Source organism: Ornithodoros turicata, chromosome 1 (genome assembly GCF_037126465.1).
Source record: "Ornithodoros turicata isolate Travis chromosome 1, ASM3712646v1, whole genome shotgun sequence".
Taxonomy (NCBI): domain Eukaryota; kingdom Metazoa; phylum Arthropoda; class Arachnida; order Ixodida; family Argasidae; genus Ornithodoros; species Ornithodoros turicata.
The window spans coordinates 41,254,315-41,273,383 of record NC_088201.1 but is presented as its reverse complement, the minus strand read 5'-3'; the positions used below and the strand labels follow the sequence as shown (position 1 = coordinate 41,273,383).

The following is a 19,069-nucleotide window of genomic DNA, read 5'->3' as shown; positions in this document are numbered from 1 at the left end:
CATGTTTGCACGATTGAGAGTACCTGTACATTTGATGACTTTCGGTTTTCGCAATTACAGAGCCTTCGATTCCTTGAGCGCATCTCTGGAGTTGTTAACTGTTAGGCCCATTGAGCAGTAACTGACTGGATTGGATTGGATTTGAGTTAAAAATAATAGAGAGATTGTGGCTCCACACGTCTGGAGCCGACTTTTCCAGCTCACTTGTACAGCTTGGGAGAAAAGTTTACGGAACACGGAACTAGCGTATTTCTTCGTCGGGGCGGCCCTTTGCAAGCGATAAGGAAGAGATCGAATAAGAAACGGGTGACCGGCTCTACAATCCATCTCTCAGTATCTGTGTCCGCTCTTGTTTGCTGCTAGAGTGTGGCTCCAATGGAGAAATGCGACGCTCCGGTATTCCGTAAACTTTTGTCCGAAGCTGTACCACTAAAGGTAACGCTGACTGAACGCATATATGTAAAAGTAAAAGTAGTAGTAAGTTTTTGTCGTTTCTCAAAAACAATTTGTATAAATACCTATACAAATACCTCCGCCAACCTCTTGCCAATATTACCTAAATGTCGTCATAACGTTGCCCTTATGTGGAATGTTGCAGTTGTCATGTTGCAGCAATGTTGTACGTTTTCTAGCAGCGTTGCTAGAACGTGGCCTGAAGAGTACATTAGCAGTACAAGAGTACATTTATGCAACGTTTCAAGAAAACATTGGAGCAACGTTTCGGCAACATGATGTGCTACCAGGGTAGCTTCATGTTTCAGCGCTCTAACAGGTGTTGTGATGAAGAAGTTTCACAGGAAATCAATGTATAATTCCTGCTCAGAAATGCCACCTTTATAGCGATGTATGCATACTCGGATATTTCATGAACTTCATATTTTATTTTACATGCTCATATTTCTTTTTTGTTGTTTCCCTGAGAGGTAACTATCAATAACGAGCTAAAGGCGATCGACGAAGTGCATGCGAAAAAGAGAATTCAAAGAACTCGCAATTAACGCACAAGAAATCGTGATAGACTGAGGCTGCTTATGATGACACGTGTTCTGTAATATACTGTGCCTTTCCTTTTGCTGTTCATGTTGTAAGCGTGTTTGGCTGGTTTGCTCAATAAACCACATTTCCCGCTTATATGTGATGATCACACTTCTTCTCTGTTGCGCGAGTTGCATATTCCTGCACTTACCCCAAAAATAAATAACTTCAAGCTTGTGGTAAGACGTCCAGATTTATAGTACATTTATGCCAGCAATTTTACCTGAATACCAAACATAATAATGGTAGAACCATACTCCCCCAGCGCGGTAGACCATACCAGCAGCGTAGGTTTCTTCGCATGCCGGAGGTCGAGGCGATCGAAGTCGCGACGCCAGCGCCACCGCTGCCGAGCATGAATGGACCATTTCCATATTCGCGTCGCCCCTGGCGACAGAATGTCGAACGTCGTATCTTTCCCCTCAATAATGGTGACGCGCTTTTCGGACAGGCACGTTGCGTGGGAAAGTAGCAAGAGAAGATTGGAAGAAGAATGCGAAAAGGGTGAAAGCGCATTTTACTCGTTACCAGACCTCACGTTTGTTTTTCTTTTTGTTTGCCTTTATTTTTCCCCTTTTTTCCTGGGAATAGCAAGCCGCCATACCGGTGGCTAATCTTTCCCTCTTATTTTTTTTATATATAATAAACATATCCCCCCCTCCTCAAAAACAAGCAGACAGCTCATTCATTCGTCAAATCCCACAGTCCCAGCCGCATGCTCCGTATTAACTTCCCTTTGTGAAACGTTACGTTATACCTAACCAGGTATTCCAGACCATTGCAGATGTATTTACTGTATAAACAAGATTGTGGGAACGTTTCATAAGGACAAAATTTCGTGAATTCGCACACAATTGCTAGTTCAAACACGCTTATGCACACAGCTTGGCAGGGTTTGCATAAAAAAGAAAAAGAGAAAAGAACTATCCACGTAATTTTATCCGAGAGGGAGCTAAAAGGTAGTCCCTCTATTCAAACACACACTACCAATTTTCCCCTAAGAGTAATCTTTCCCTATAGAAGAGGTTTTACGATGATAAGGAGCCGCGTGTACAGCGCAGGTATCGATCACACTTTGAAGCTTTCGCACAGAAAAGCAGAAACGCCAGATTCTTGACGTTGCTCTTTTAGGATGGCATGCTACTTTTTTTTTTGCCTTGCGGGTGGTCGACACGGCTGCTTCGTGCGGAAAACTTCAGTCAACGCACAAATAATACGAATACAGTCAGGGGCGCGAACTGTCGTCGTTTCTACTCCACAGAATCGATATTAGCAAGTGTACATTGAAGCTAGACCCCTTCGCTCTTTCGCCTTCATCCATCAACCCCTCTCCCATATCGTTTTTGTGTCGATCAACCTAGAAACAGCGTGCTCCGCTCAAAATGGGTGCGCTGTCATTTGGTAGTGGTGCCCACTATATCGAGGGAGCGGAAAATGAAAATGTCTCGCACCGTCCAAGTATAGCTTTCGGGGTTGCCTCTCGAGCACCCTCTCCGGGAATCGCGAAAGGGAAAATAATGCTCAAAATACTCCCGTTCAAAACACGAATAGGGAAAACTGGTCGAGACATACGGATATACTTGCCCGATGCTTGCTTCTAAGAATCAGTATAAGATGTTTAGAATAGATTGCATAGACTCGTCCAAGCGCAGTTTTATTGGAACTTCATTGGCATCGGCTTTTTCACCAAATGTAATAGATATCGGGGGTCTTTTAAAATAGAGTGACCTACGCTCACTTCTCGATCTTTGCGACGGTACATATTTGTGTTTATGTACAGTCCATACATTAAAGTATATGATTGTGTGCGGATGCTGACTGAATTTCTAAGGATACCATCTTTATTTTGAGTCTCAAATGCTTTGCGTTTGTTTGCCATATATTATAAGACTCACTATATAGAAAGATGTATGTGACACGCATTGTTTGGAAACTATAGCAGGAACAGGTGAGCTTCGAAACTTGTATGTGTCTTCGTGGAAGGAAATCGACTTGATAATGATTGGCGTTTTCCGACATTGCGTGCATTACGGTTACTGATGCGTAATCCAGACATGGAATGTGTACCTCTGCGACAGTCCGTCCTGATCGATGAGCAAATATCGTTCATCGCCAGGGCGACTCCCCTCGCCAGCCTCGTGTCACTCCTATACGTGCGGAACGATCGCTCATCCAGTGGTCGCGAATTCATCCAGTGGTCGCGAATTTCTCGTCGCTTTTGCTTAATTGCGCCCTGCACCAACCTAGTAGAGTATCGCCAGTGAAGACCTCACTAGCCGTGAGCTTTTGCATAATCGCTTTTGAGTCTCATGCTAAGTGAGGCCATGATGGCTACTTTGGTTATGTTATGCATATGGAATAAAATTAGTGGAGGCCCGTTCGCTAGAGTAGCCTGACCTGACTTTCTTGGGTCTCGCATCTCCATATTTTTAATCTAATCATTCAATCAATGTTAGCGAATTCCCGTTTATATGTATTTGAGTCACTCTCATACATAGACTTCTCAATAGAAAAAAAAAACATGTTATGCGTCGACGTTTACGCGTATGGTGGACCACATTAACCGCTCTTGTTTGTATTACGCACTTTGGCGCGTCCGGCACTTCTTCGCTAAGTTCGCGCTCTGGAGCGTGCAGTTCTTGATTGGCTTGTCTCGGACCAATAAAGCTGGCAGGCAGACCGCCCAGCAGACAACACGTTACCGACCAATGAAGTAACCGGACCAATAAAGAATGAGATTGTAGCTTCTGTTAATAAGCACACAACACAACTGGCGGCGAGCGCCTTGGCGGATCTGTACGACGTGGAGGCTCAGCGACGTTCAACGTCGAACTGTGACGCATTACAACGAAGATCCTCCAAAATGCAAAGTGAATAACATAACATATCCGAACGTTTGCAAGTAGACACGCGTTCGTTACGCTTACACAACCCACCATGTAGCCTTGGAGGCACCGTCTAAGACGTCGCAATCATTGGCGGCATTGTCAGGCATTTTGTCCATCGCGTTTAAATGCGACAGCTTTATGGGGGACATCTTCCGATCCCGATCTTCGGGCGCCCGCGTTTCGGTGCCATTGCCAACTCCTTCCTATACTTCTCTCCTCTCTCTTCTTCCCTCTCCACAGCGGTTACGGACGGACCTGCACGGCGGTCGACTTTGGTGGGCCCTATAGAGCTATCGGTTCAAAAGCAATGTACTTTCATGCAAGGAAACGGAAAGATATCAAGTCAATAATAGAGTTTGTGTCAGCCCTTATAGGCATCCCACGCAGACATGCAAATCGGACACCAGGTCAGATGAGGTCATCAAGGACCATTTCGTGAAAGGATTGCAACGCCTGGACACACAAAAATACCTCATGTGGAAGACGATAAATTAGTGTTTAGGAAGCCAATAGAGAAAGGTAGTTTCATAAGGACGGGCGTTTCCGAGTGCCATAGTGACCACCTACAAAAGGGCTGCAGTAGAAAGGCTCAAGATGGGAAATCTAGGAAAGCAGCAAAGGTTGGCCATTTATCAATTCCAGCCATGTTCTGTTCCTCGAGAAAAGACACCTTTCAACGCGAACCTCGAATGGTATGCAAACCAAAGACAAGATGAAACCTGAATCTCACTGGCTACATGCACAAGAGAACAGCGACAGCCAGCTGAGTGAACTTAACAGTGTGAAAAGTGCCACCGCACGGTATGTTTTGATTTCAGTACAGGGGGGGGGGGGGGGGGGGTAACGTTGGGTAGACGAGCGGTTTGCCTGCCTATGCTGGCGGCATGTTGCTCGGGAGAGAGGGAAAAGGGAGGGAGGGGAAGGGGAGAGCAGTTATATTAGTTGATTACAGTACAGAAGGTCAAGATGTAAACGTGCAGCTAGCTTTATTTGGCACGCTAAAATTGCGCCTCCTATTCAAGAACTCCCTAATAGGCAGTTTTAGAATATAATATCCAAGCGCTTTGGGCTCACAAAGAAATAAGAGGCCGTCACCGCGCATGCCCAGAACCCAAACAGTGTTTTGCGCAATGCGTAATTACGACTCCTGAGGGAGTTCTAGAATAGGGGGATGCAATTTTAGCGTACCCAATAAACGTGGCGTACAGCGGACACAAACGAAAGGCACCGTGCGCGAACTATAGGTGGCGCGCCGCGGACTCCGCTCAGCGCCTCTGTCGGAGATGCTGGCGACGAATGGAGGGAGATGTTTGCAAAAGCGGCCTCCACGCCGTGTGTTGAAGGAACGAATTTGACCGTGAAAAGCGCGGAATTTCAACTATGATTGGGTTTATCAAGAAATCCACAATTAATAGTGGACGTTCTCATCGGTAGAATGTTCATTTAGTTAATAATAATAATAAATATAATAAAACAGTCCCTTCCGTCGTAACCACGACAAGTATGTGGGTGCTGCAGGCAAATGTGACTACGCCGGCTTACAATCTCCCCATAAAAGTGGGCCTGTCTATCTATAACTACATATCACCGTGCACATCTTTGCGCACGGCAAGAATAGGGAGGTAATCCACAAAAAAATATATTAATATTAAGGATGGCCGGTTCTAGTCGCTTCGTGCAAAAGTGTTCTATGTATCCGCGCGTTGCTAAGGTACACGTGTATTACACATTGATTTTTTACCTGTCGCCTATCAAGCGTGTCCTCAATTTGCACGCTGACGCCGGTATTTCGTGATAATTCGGGGCATTACGTCACTCTATGATCATCATGAGTAACACCGGAGTTTTCGGCACGTGGATTAATTTTGCCTGCTTGAAATTTCTCTGATATGTGCTGAAATCTCGGCGCACGATACATATTATTACTTTTAAAAAATATTATTTCAGTAAAAAATCTGTATTGATGAAACGGCTCCAGCAGTGCCTCTTCGTTGCGAGATAAGTTGATAAGTAAATTTCATCTCTATTTCGTTGGCGTTATATACTACTATATTTGTATGTCGCAGCGCGGTGTTACGATAGCATAATATTCACCGCCCCACTAATATTGAGCTTTATGACTAGAAGGCCATGCGCTGTTTATGGACAAGCTAATAAAACTATACAGGGTGTCCCAGAAAACGTGTCATTGAATTACAGTCAAACCTCGCTTTACGAACACCCTTCGTTTCTCAGAAAATCGTTCGTAAATCGAGGTATTCGTAAATCGAGGTCCGAGGTGTACCTCACAAAACCACGGGACATTGATTTGAATAAGTTTTATTATTGAAAATACTGCGTAATTGTGCCTTGCACCATACTTTCGGCAGGGTCTATCCTGTTTAGAAGAGATGACAGAAGTCTGACACTTGACTCATCCACCCGGTCCTCAAAGTACCGTATCGCGCGCGGATGAGACTGTTTGCAACGGCAAATATCACGCTTGTCACCGGCTGTCAGGACTGAACGCCTTCTCTTGGAATGGCAAGATGTTTCCATCTCGGAGACCTGGTCCAAAACTCACAATCGTTCGGCTGTAAACGCCGGAATTATTCTTTCAGGAAATGGTGAATCATGTTTGTGGAACCTAGTGGCGTTGGGACATTGTATGTTTGACCTTGGCAGCATGTACTGAGGAACTTTCATTATCCTCCGGTCCATTGGCCTCTCCTCTGTACGTTCATAACGCCCGTTCGTATATCGAGGTCAGAATGGCTTGGCTACTTTGGGACCGTTCCCTAGTAATCCGTTCATAGTTCGGATATCGAGGGTTCGTAAAACGAGGTCAAAATACACGGAAAAAGTTTGGTTCCCTGTGGAGCCGTTCGTAAGTTGAGGGAATTCGTATATCGAGGGTTCATAAAACGAGGTCTGACTGTATAATAAAAAAACTACACCACCTAGAGTCATGCGGTCAACGGCATTTGTTCTTAGTGGGTTTTTGCCCCTCCTGATGTGAATGTCGTGTAACGTAAGTTTAATTATGTCAATTTTTGCGAGATTAAGCCGCAACTTTGCCAAGTAAAGGTAACTTTTTTACCCCACTAATGTTAAGAGCGTGTCTAATTTACTCAAATTAATGATAATTGAGAGGGATATTCAGGAGCTATCCCATCGGCAAAAATAGCCGAACATCTTGCTCTACGGAGCTCCCACAGGATAGCGCACGATGAATTTTTCAGCGCAATCTTTGTCAGTCCGACGAAAGGAGGTTGGAAACCCAGCCCACCCCGGCATCGCAGAAAGAGATAACGCAGGCATGGCTTATCGCGTCCGACTTTCGCTGGGATAATGCTTTCCCTCTCCCAATTTTAGGAACTGTTACTTTTTCTACTATCACTCTGTGGGCTGGCTTTGGAACCTCCTTTCGTCGGACTGAGAGCGATTGCGCTCAAAAAGTCATCGCGCGTTATGGTCCTGTGCTCCGAAAAGCATGATGTTCGGCTATTTTTTTCCGATACTATTGCTCCTCAACATTCCTGTCAATTATCATTAATTTGAGTAAATCCGGCACCCTCTTCACATTGGTGGGGTAAAAAAGTGACCTTTACTTGGCAAATTTCCGAGTTCAGTTCGCGAAAATTTACATATTTAAACTTAGGTTACATGACATGCACATCAGTAGGTGGCTAAACCCTAGTAAGAACAAATGCCGTTGACCGCATGATTCTATGTGGCGTAGTTTTTTAAATTAAAATTCAATGACACGTTTTCTGGGACACCCTGTATATGACAACCTGATATTTCCTAACCAACCAAGTTAATAATATAATTTAAAAATTGCTTCTGTAGGTTTGTACGCACGCTACAATTATGTGCAGTCTGTTAAGCATGCTGTCGTCGCTACGAACCGACTCTAGCACTTTAAACTGTATGCAACGCTTGACGTGAATACGGTGGGAAGCAATTGTAAATATCCCCTGGGCCTGTGCTACTGGAAACTGCTCGTTCATCGAGCAAACGAGGCATTCCTAAGGTGTTTGCAATATCCCACTTCGTTTGGGAAGCGTTTGTGCCAGGGATCTTCCCAATGCCACCTCTCCAAACTTCCCCACAAAGAAAATTCTGGAAAAAAAGAAGAAGAAAAAAGCCCGAAACGACAGTAGATACGGGTGTCACCCCCCCCACCCACCCCACCCCTCGCGGAGTTCTCTCACAGCATGAGATGAAAATCCTGCGCAAATCCCTGGTTTTGTGCCATGTCGAATGGTTTGAAGGAATATACATCCCGAGAATTTATATTGAAAAATTACCATTCGTTCTCCACCTTTAGACATCTGACACAAATGTAATGTTATCAAGCAGAGTTTTTTCGATGTGAAATCGTACTCGTATGTGTTTCCACGTCTCTTTCTGGTCCGCGTCGCATTTGTGTCCTGGAAAGCAATGAAAACGCATGCCCTTAATACATGCCTAAACGCGTAACTACCCGGTTAGTTATTGTTTGTGTGGGCACAAAAACGAAGCTACAGTTCACATTTCACATTATATAGGGTAAGATGGGGCAAGATGAGACACGGGGCAAGATGCGATATTTTTTGCTCGACACCGCCTGTCTCAGAGGCGCGTTGCTCCATGCGCTTGAAACTTTACTCATAGGTGGCTCTGCATGTCCGTTTTATTGCACGTGAGAATTGATACGTCGAAAAGGGGGAAAAAAAAGAGAAACACTGTCAAGGAGCCCGCGAAGAGGGAATCACACACGTAACATGAAAAACGGTTAGGAGCAACTAAGATTTATTTGAACAAAAACTTTCGTGCAAGAGACTGCACTTCTTCAGGTTACACAACTAAGTTACTACTAAGTTACTACTCAGGTTACACTTAGTTGTGTAACCTGAAGAAGTGCAGTCTCTTGCACGAAAGTTCTTGTTCAAATAAATCTTAGTTGCTCCTAACCGTTTTTCATGTTACACGTGAGAATTGTGCGGATTGGTGTTTGCGTGGAAGAGAAAAAAAAAAATCGGTTACTTCTGCCTGCAATGTAAAGACCCGCAAAAAAGGTCCTCTGTGAGGCCGACAACGGCGAGCCCTTTCACCAGCACCACCACCACCACCCGCAAAAAAGTCGCGATTTTCTGTAGTCCTTTTTCTTGTCAGCTGTGCAGCAGCGTGTCGCAGGCTTATTCTGTCACTGTAAGTCCACATCCTATTTCTTTATTCATTCATCTAGCTATATGCAAAATATATATGGGCGCTCTTGGTTATCCAGTGTTTTACTGAAAAATTAATGCATCCGATGATATGCACGGGGCAAGACGCGACAACTTAATGTAATTTAAATTTAATGCAATTTAAATTTAGCGTAATTTAGATTTAATGCAATTTAAATTTAGCGTAATTTAGAAACTGATAAGTCAACTATTAGGTGGCTTTATGCTTGTTCATCAGAGATTCATTTTTTTGCACATTGCCTAGGATTTTCTAGCAAATTTTCCTGTTTCCTAGGATATTTCCAGCAAAGCAGAAGCGCACTGAAAAGCGAGCGACCAGCGACACATCAGACTGGCGGTGCCTTGTTTGCAAAGTACCGTGGAGGGAAATAGCACCGGGTTCTTTGTGGTTTTATTGCGCATCATGTGGGCGTTGGGCTCGAGGGGGCTGCGTAGGTGCTTGGATTGCAAAAACTAATTTGTATTGTTTATTACCACGGCGTGTCTCATCTTGCCCACGCGATGTCTCGTCTTGCCCCGAGGGTTAGGGCAAGATGAGACAATCTGCATTTTTGAATTTCTTGTTCTGTGTTGATTTTAGAACCGGCTACGTCCGTTCTGATTTACAGATCAGAAGCTCTAACCTCTGAGAATGTGCCCATGGCTAGTTTTTTCGAAAAACGCGAAAAAAAAAGTGCAATATTCAATTGCAAATTTCTGTCTCATTTTGCCCCACACTTCAACTTCCAAAATAAACTTTGGTAATAAATCATGTAAACACCGACGTGGTCAAAATAAACTCCGAAAAATAAACTTCGCAAAATCAACGCGTCGAAATAAATATTTCAAAATCCATCCTCTCCAACGCTGTTCGCGCTCTTCACTCTTGGGATGAGCATTCATCTGAGAACGACAATTTCGCTCAACTGGAAATGGATTGTGTGCACATTCTCCGTGACTATACGTACTTCGTACATTTGTATTTCTACTCTATAAGGCAGAACAATGAAGTATACACAGTGAAGCTATCAACTGCTTATTGACACAAGCTTTCGTGCAGAACCTGCACTTCATCAGGTGAAAACACCTGATGAAGTGAAGGTTCTGCACGAAAGGTTGTGTCAATAAACAGTTGAAAGCATCACTGCGTGTACTTCACTGTGCTTGTGCATCTTGGACGCTGACTGCCCCTTGGATTTACCTCTAAGGGAGAATAGTAAAGAAGGGGACGGATTCGAAGCGTAAGTTAGCTTGAACCCACGTGTAGTTGCCCATACATCCACCACTTCTACTTTACTACTACACAAGAATTTTAGCTCTGAACCAGCGCGAACGAGACTCTCCCAGTACTCTCGACACAGTTCGTCACTTGCGGGCACGTTAGGCGTGGGGGCTGCGTGTGAAGCTGTCGGAATGCAAGTTCCCTGTGGGCGCGGTATTGGTTTGTGGCATTTGCGTACGGTCTGAATCGCTCTCAATCAACAACATATATTTATCTGGATGGCACTGCTCTGTGGTTGATTCTACGAAGAATTAACGCAAGCAAAATGTCCAGTTGGACACGATTTGTAATACGAACGAAGGCAAAAGGGCTGTTGCATTGCATGTACACCAGCTGCACAGAGTTCTCGCAGCGCTTGATTCACGTATTGATTGCGCTTGATTCGACGTATTCACCCAAAAGGAAACTGCGGTGTAGTAGTCAATAACGAGTTGATTTTGCCCGCGTCCGGCAAACACTTACTTTAAGTCCGAAGATTGTTTCATGACACATTTCAATGCAAAATGTGCACCACGGCAGCCAATGGTTTCACCAATTAAGCTTACCGTAGTAGTCGTGGTTGTTTAAATTTCAAGCACATTTTACCTCAGGATCCACAGCGAACTGCCCGATGTTCATAGCATATTACGAAATTCTAGTGTGCACAGCATGAACAAGTTTGAGTAAGCAACGTCGAAAATGAAATTATGAAAATCTTATTCATGCAACGTAGCAGAGTTAGCAAGCATTTTAAATTCCATATTGCGGATTAATGATAACAAACTCCTTTCCTTGGTTCCGCTGAGCGCTTTGGCCAGTGTAACTTTGCCCTGTTATGCCAGTTGGTTGGTTGTTTTCCAGCGAAGAGCGTCATAAAAATCGAAGTACGGGCATTATGAGCTAACAACCTGTTCTACAGTGAAGTATTAACAACAATCAGAAATAATGATGTTGTTGATATTACTGTTAGAGTGTGGGATCCCTGCTTAACATGTGTACTTAATTCTGTAAAGCAATCATTGTTTTGTTCACTGCGACACTAGCAAGCCTTCTTGCGAGTGTTCGTATGTGACAGACATATTCTGGTAGTCAAGAACGGTGAATACGAGAAACAGTGAGCTTGACAGGCGATGGAATATGTGAAGACAAAAGCATCTCATTACATCAACAGTCCATGCCAATGACAATACAAATGACAAGCCAAGGACAGTACCAATCATAGGCGCCGACTGCGGGGGGGGGGGGGGGGGGGGCTTGCCCCCCCGGAACATTAACTAGGGGGGGCGCCGCCTCCCCCGGGAAGTCCCGCTAAGAGACTGATACCAACCTTTGGGGCTCGGCGCGCCCGGGTCAAAAGAGCGAAGAGGCACCAACCCCAAAAATGTATCTTGCAATTTGTAAAATATGTATCCTCCCACCATATTAATTATCACAGTAGAAGGTGAGGCGAAGAAATACAGGGGATGACACAACACATTGCCTGAATTTCGCCCAAAGCAATCAGATCAATGAAACGAAGCAGTCGAAAAGGTACCAGCAGCTGCCAGTGAGGTGTAACGGTAGGATCTTCGGAACGCATATCCGTTCTTAGCGAGGTCAACTCCCGCTGCTCCATTTCATTGACCATATTCATTATATTGCGCGCATTTCGGGTCGAACACCGAGGATTCAATGCATTTTGTTCCTTTTGCACTCAGTTTTCAAAGGCATAATGCCTTGTGCACATGTTCACTGTTTACGTTCTCTCTATTTTTTTTTTATTTTGCTGTCCTTCCTTCCTCTTATTTCTATACCAGTTCTGCATACATCATAGGATCCCGCCAGAGTGTGTGATTCTTCAGCTTTAGTTTTGTGTTCTTCATTTTTCTTTTCCTTTTCTTTCATTCTGTTTGTTTTCTTTTGATTTCTTTTTTCTTTGCCTTTTTTGTCTTCCCCCTTTCACTTATTTTTGGAATAACAAGCCGACATCCACGTGCACATAGAAAAAACATACATAGAACATAACTACGTTCGATGTATGGTTCAACAAACTAGGAACCGTATGTAGCACCTGCGGTGTCGCAGAAGTTTACTAGATGGCACACTCTTTGCTGACTTTGGTTTTTGCTCTGTTTTATTCCTAAGCCTTATGAAACGCAATTCACATGTAGAAAAATATACACTTATGCATCTTTAAATCCAACGAGACGCTCGAACGACGAGCCATATACCGAGCGCACAGCTTCGCCAATGGACTGAACCGAAGCGTCTGCTGTCCCCGCTGGAAATACCCGCGCGATGGCGCCACAGTCGCTACAAAATGGCCTCGCAGTGGATGCGGCGAAAATTCTGGTCTTTCTGAGTGTGGGGAGAAAACAAGGGAACGAACGAAGAAACCCTAATCCCTTTATGCCATGAGGCATTCCAGCGTATATAGGAATGAAAGGCACTATTAAAGGCATTAAAGGCATTATTCCACTAACTCAACTAAGGAATGTGTCACGCGCGTCCATTTCCATTTCCTCAACTATTATTGGAAGAAACATAGAAGAAGGACAGAAGAAGAAGAAGAACCCGGAGCTATTGCCGCTCTCGACGTGCGGAAGTCTGTCTGACGCGTTTTCGGTGTCTTGCCCTCCCGCTTAACTTCGCGGTGGGTGCCCTCCATCGCGGTGGGGTGCAACCTTCCCCAGGGTGTCCTGAATGCGGTAACGACGAAACCCTCCAACATTTCGTTCTCGACTGCAGTACCTACCGCCGCCTTCGCCTACAGTCCCTCACCCTTCCACTGCTAAGGTTCAGCGTGCCTCTCTCATTACGCGCATTACTCTCGTTCGGTGCGTCCCATACCAGCAAATGGAATCCCGTCATCATTTCATTCGTTGCCGGTTCCATCCGGTTCTAGCCCTGGTGGTGGTGGTGAAAGGGCTTGCGGTTGTGGGCCTCACGTATGTGGGCAACGTCACGACTGACGCCCTGGGGAAATGTGCGTCCTGGGCCGACTTCTAGGGGAACCGTGCCGACATATGTCTGAAAGCGTCTGAGGAAAACCCCAGACAGCACAGATTTTGTAATGTTTTATTTTTAAGTGTTTATTTCAGCATACACCCTCACTTAACTCCGATTGCGAACGCACAGCGGCGCTAGCGGCGCGAACCGAAAACGAAAGCACATTGCGCTTGCAGCACCATCCAGCGGTCGCCACAGTATTAATTTTTTTTTTGTACGAGATTTATTTAATGTTTTCTAAAAAGACAAGTTTTGATCCCAAATATCAGGTTAAATTTGTGTCAAATATGCGTTTCTTTTACTATTTTTCCATGGTTCTGGCCCTCCCGCAATATTATTAGTGAATTTTAGTATATCGTACGCTGTTGCCTTCGCGTACGTAAGGAATAGCGTGGTGGTTCTGCGCAATGCGCAAAGCCCTGTTTATGTATTGCGCGTGCGCAGAACTCACCAACGTAATCCCTTGCGTACGCAAAGGCGATAGCGTACGATATACGACTCACTATTTGTTGCGCTTGAGTCCCCTATTCTAAAATTCTAAATGTTTCGTTCGTGACAAAAGAGCTGTTTAGCGAAAGCTGGAAAATGACGTTATGCATGCAGGTGAAGACTCCACAGATTATCAATATTGTGATGAAGACAATGGACAGTCTGCAAGCCGCTGAAAACAGTGTAAAACAACTGTGGTCCTGCTTGCGTTTTCGGCAGGCGCTTTCACACAATCTTCGGCATGGTTCCCTACGAAGTTGGCCCTGTACGCACGATACCCCTCCCCGGGCTGGCAAGACTCGCATAAACAAAGTATTTCGGTATACAAATCTGAAGGACAATGACGAGAGTCGTGAACGCCACGTACGAACACGAGAAAGTGCTCATTTTGTTGCACCGTTTCTCACGATTACTCCCCATCAACTCATCCAAGTTTCCGTCGTCTGCCTAAAAACGACCCTTTCATTCTAGTCTGCTGTCCCGAAGGTACGTAGAAACTGATTCGACTACTTTTTAACTGCGGGTATTGAAGCATAATGTTTTTTTTTTCTTAACAGTGAAATAAATACGGCTTTATTTGTATTTACGCTCGTCGTTAAATGTTTACTTTGTTCTCTTAACGCCCACCTTGACAGATCTTCTCGTCTTAAAGATGCTGTGAAATGCTTCTTGGTGGTGGTGGTGGTGATGGTGATGGTGAAAGGGCTTGCCGTTGTCGGCCTCACGTATGTGGGCAACGTCACGACTGACGCCCTGGGGAAATGTGCGTCCTGGGTCGACTTCTAGGGGAACTGTGCCGACATATGTCTGAAAGCGTCTGAGGAAACCCAGGAAAAACCTCAGACAGCACAGCCGGCACCGGGATTCGAACCCGGGTACCTCCCAGTCTCGACGTGACATGGCTTCTTGCTGGCTTCAATGCTTCTTGTTGTTGTTGGCTGCGGCGTGTTATGCAAGCAAATAACATGAGCGCTTGCGAAGGAACAACGAGAGCAGCTGATGGTAGCACGCGCGAGGGAGAGACCTCTAATATGCACGCCCACTAGAAACCCTTCAGGCACTTCTTCAAAAAGCGTGTAAGTGAAAAACGAGTGAAGTGGACGTGACTTCGTGTCGATGCCCGCAGTCCCGTGACCCGTGACGTACCCCGACGCGGTCGAAGCGCCGTAGCAGTAGCGGTAGCAGACGAATTTTCGGTGGCCAATGACAGCTGACGGCTGCTCCCCATGCACTACAGAAGTCGGCTGACGTCACGCGGAGACATCGGGCCGGGCTATTTCCTCTGGGCGGCTTCCATTCGGGTAACAGTGATTGTTTAGATTTCCCGAATCAAAATGTGTCGCAGTAATGAGAGGAAGCACTACGAATAATAACCAAATTTCAGAATATTGAGACGGTTATTTCTTCTGTTGTTGACTGTAGGAATGGGACCACGAGGAGGAGACGGAGGAAATATCTGTTTATTTACAAACATTGGCGCTAGGTGACTTTCCCATCAGGGGTCTGCTGCTTCATAGAGACCAGTAAGACATTTCATACGCTTATGTAATCTATTTGGTTTTATCTGCATGGTGCCACGTGCGACATGGTCATGCTGCTTTCGTGTGATTTCACGCGATCCCAATTTACGAGTGTCGGCGGCGACATTTTGAGACTGCACAGATTAGCGGGCGTGCCTAATAAGGTGCCCTTTCTAATCTGGTATAGTTTGCGCTTCGTTCTCCTCCAATCGATGTCTGACTTCGTTAGCTCCTCGTAAAGTTGTTTGACACTGACACCGCCGCCATTAACGACCATTCTCTGCAGGATGCCACTGACAGCCTCGGTTGCTAGCGTAATTGAATTACGGACGCAGAGAGGTACGCGCGTTTCAGTTAATATCATCCCTGTTTCCTGCTTTATCTATAAACGAGCGCGTGTTTACTGCATAAGCTGGGGTATCAAACGGCAGCTGCGAAAAAAAATAAGATAAAAAAAAAATATGCCGAGTGAACGAAGCGTGCAACAACTCGGTCTGCTCCTCCCTGCGCAAATGTCACAGAATCATTAAAAGGGGCGGAACAAGTTTGTCCCAACAGGAGACGAGAGAGCTGAACTGTTCCTGAACTGTACTTATACTGACATAAGAGACGGCTCACTGAGGTATGCGGTAGTAAAGCGCGGGGTTTGGTACCGAAAAAATTGTGGCCTTGACCATTCGAGCTGGTCATGCAAGGAGATTTCGATCCATTTAGGCATGTTTCCTCTTACTCTGAAACAATGTCGTATATTCATAAGACAGAGTGCCTGACAGTCTCAAAAGCGCGCGAAAAATCCCCTGTTACGACAGTTCAATCAATCAATCTTCTAATTAATCAATTATGTAAGGAAATCTTCCAAGGTAATGGTTTCATTTCTTATATTTCCTGTTATTGTTCATATTTGATTTCCGAGAGGTAACTTTCATTGTATACGTCGTAGGAACTATAACATGTATCGAAGCACCAGTTCATGTTCGTATGAGATCTGAGGTATGGCTAGAATTAAGCCATTTTGGCGGTCAACTTCCATGACTGTCATATTGTACGAAGCTTTTATTCCATCAAACATCAACAGGCAGTAAGCATTATCTGGAAAAAAAAAGGAAAGAAAAGAGACTTGGAGCAGGGTGGCTGCCACTATACAGGCGCCTGCAGCTCCATGTCATTTGGTTTGGATTCTGTCTCAGAGACGCTGTGAAAGTGTTAAAAGCGGCAGCGTATCTTTTAGGAAGGCGCAGAGTGCCTTCAGAGTTGTAACTTCTTGATCCTGTGTAGGCCATCTCCCCATTGCTTTACAAAAGGAGAAAGGTCTTTGGTCGAGGGCTTGGAGGGATTGCTTCAGTCTCGCTCTTGCTGTCTCGTAGTCTGGGCACTGCATTACAACATGAAGTGTGTCCTCTGGCACCTTGCATCTGCTACAGAGGTTCGAGGCCACTATGCCTATTCTGTGCTTCGTCGTCGCGGTGTATAAAGCACCCGGACGGATCCTATAAATAGCTGTGTTGAGGCTTTGGCCGATGTCGCATGGGATGACCGTTTGTGAGTCGGGGTCTATGTGGGTTATATAATCGAACTCCCACTGGTCTTGTTTCCATGCCCGGTTTGATCTTTTGCTTGTGGATTTTCTGAGTGATTTCTTTGCATCTGACTTGAAAAAAAAAGAAAAAAGAAAAAGAGGGATTGCAGACAACTTGGTTTTGCTGAGCGCACCCTTTGCTATCGTGTCAGCCAATTCATTTCCTGGTATTCCGCAGTGTGAGGGAACCCACTGCAGAGAGACTGTGTGTCCGTTTCTTGTCGTAGAGGTGAAGGCTTTTGCAATATTGTACACGAGCAGGTCGTCGGGGTTCTGTTTTCTTGTGGTTTCCAGGGCTGCCCTGGAGTCTGTACAGATGACCCATTTGTTCCCGGGAGAGTTGCCAATGTGCCCCAGAGCTTTGAGGACGCCGTGCGATTCTGCTGTGGTGGACGAAGTGGCGTGGGACAAACGATATCCTTTTGCGACGTCTTCTACAATAAAAGCGCTGGATGCTCTACCATCAGCAGAGGAGCCGTCCGTATAAGCGTGAGTCGTATCAGGGTACTTCTCTTCGATGTGGGCGATGGTCAATGTTTTGAGGGCCAGGTTGCCACGCTTGGTGTTTCCTCTTTTTTCCCAATCTTTGGGATATCTATGCAGATAGGCGGGGCTGTGAGAGTCCATGGTGCAGTGTCTTTGTGATGGTTGTGAACTCTGCGCTTTTCGTTCTTCGTTCGATGAGATGTTCGTTCGATGTGCCCAAAGTTTTGTAGAGGAAACATTTGTGCTGGTGTGCAGTGTGTCTTGTGAGGAGACGTAGCAGGTGTCGTTCTGTCTCCTGTTTTCTTAGTATTTGGACAGGGGCTTCCCGCGCCTCTGCAAAGAGGAGTCCTGTCCTTACGGTACTTTGCACTCCGAGGCATATTCGCAGGCTCCGTGTGAGGATATGCTGCAAGTTTGTCTCTTGGGTTTTGGGGAGGTGGTGTAGGTGCGGAATACTGTAGGCTAAGGTTTGTAGAATTAATCCAGAGTGTATAGAGCGGAGTGCTTTTCCGTTGCCTTTGTGGTGACCACCGAGCATCTTCATCACGTTGGTGTATCTGTTAGTGGTGTCTGTCAGGGCTTTTACCTGTTCTACACAAGTGAGGTTGCTGTCCACCACGACGCCAAGAAACTTGCGCTTTCGTACTCGTTGTATCGGCCATCCGTAGATGGTAAGGCGAAAGTCCTTCAGCCCTTTCCTAGTGAAGGGTAAATAGACAATTTTTTCGATTGACGGATCCATAGCTCGTTCTTCAAGAAAGGTGGCAATCGCCAGTATAGCATGTTCTAAGGTACGTTGGATGGTTTTGATATTTCGTCCAAATACTGGTCCAAATGCAGACGTCATCAGCATATATCGTGAACCTGACTCGTGGTGGGATGTGTTGGATTCGTGGTGGACTGCCGCTAATTCGTTTAAACAGCTTAGGGCTGAGGACAGCGTCTTGTGGTACAGTGCTGGACAAAAGTTTACGAAACACGCTCCGGCGCATTCCTTCCGCAGAGTGACACTCTAGCAGAGAATGGGACCATATGGACTTACAGACATGTGCCTAGGTGATCCAGTCACCTGTTTACAAGTCCGCACGGTACGGTCCGCTGCTGGCGTGTCACTCTGAGGAAGGAATGCACGTATGCAAGGAAGCGTGTTCCGTAAACTTTTGTCCAGCGCTGTACTCCTTCTTGGGAGTTACTTTGTTTGTTTCACCATCAGCAGTGACCATGTACACCATTCTGTCGTTTAGGAAGTGTTGGATCCGTGCTGCAGTCCGGACCTCTAACCCCCTTTTTTTGATCACCTGGACTAGGTGAGCGCGACTGACGCTGTCGAATGCGCTCTTGATGTAGAAGAATACAGATATTGTCATAGTGGACAGCGCCTTGTTCTGCTGGACATCTGTAAGTACATCTGTGATGCAGTCGGTCGTTCATCGTGCTTTTCGAAAGCCCGCTACCTCGTCGGGGAACCACCACCACCACCATTGTATTCGGGCGAGGATCATCCGTTCCATCACTTTTCCTACGCAGCTTTGTCAAACTGAGAGGCCTATATGAGGCAATTTCGTCCTTCGGTTTGCAAGATTTTATGATCGGAATCACCCTTTCCGAGCTTGAGCGTGGAGTCCGAGCAGCAC

General features: G+C 45.6%; 1 protein-coding gene across 1 annotated transcript in view; it reads right to left on the bottom strand.

Moving 5' to 3' along the window:
* Positions 1-19,069, bottom strand: part of LOC135378075 (sodium-dependent neutral amino acid transporter B(0)AT3-like) — a 75,221-nt gene that overhangs the window by 11,037 nt on the left and 45,115 nt on the right. The gene's annotated exons all lie outside the window — the stretch shown is intronic.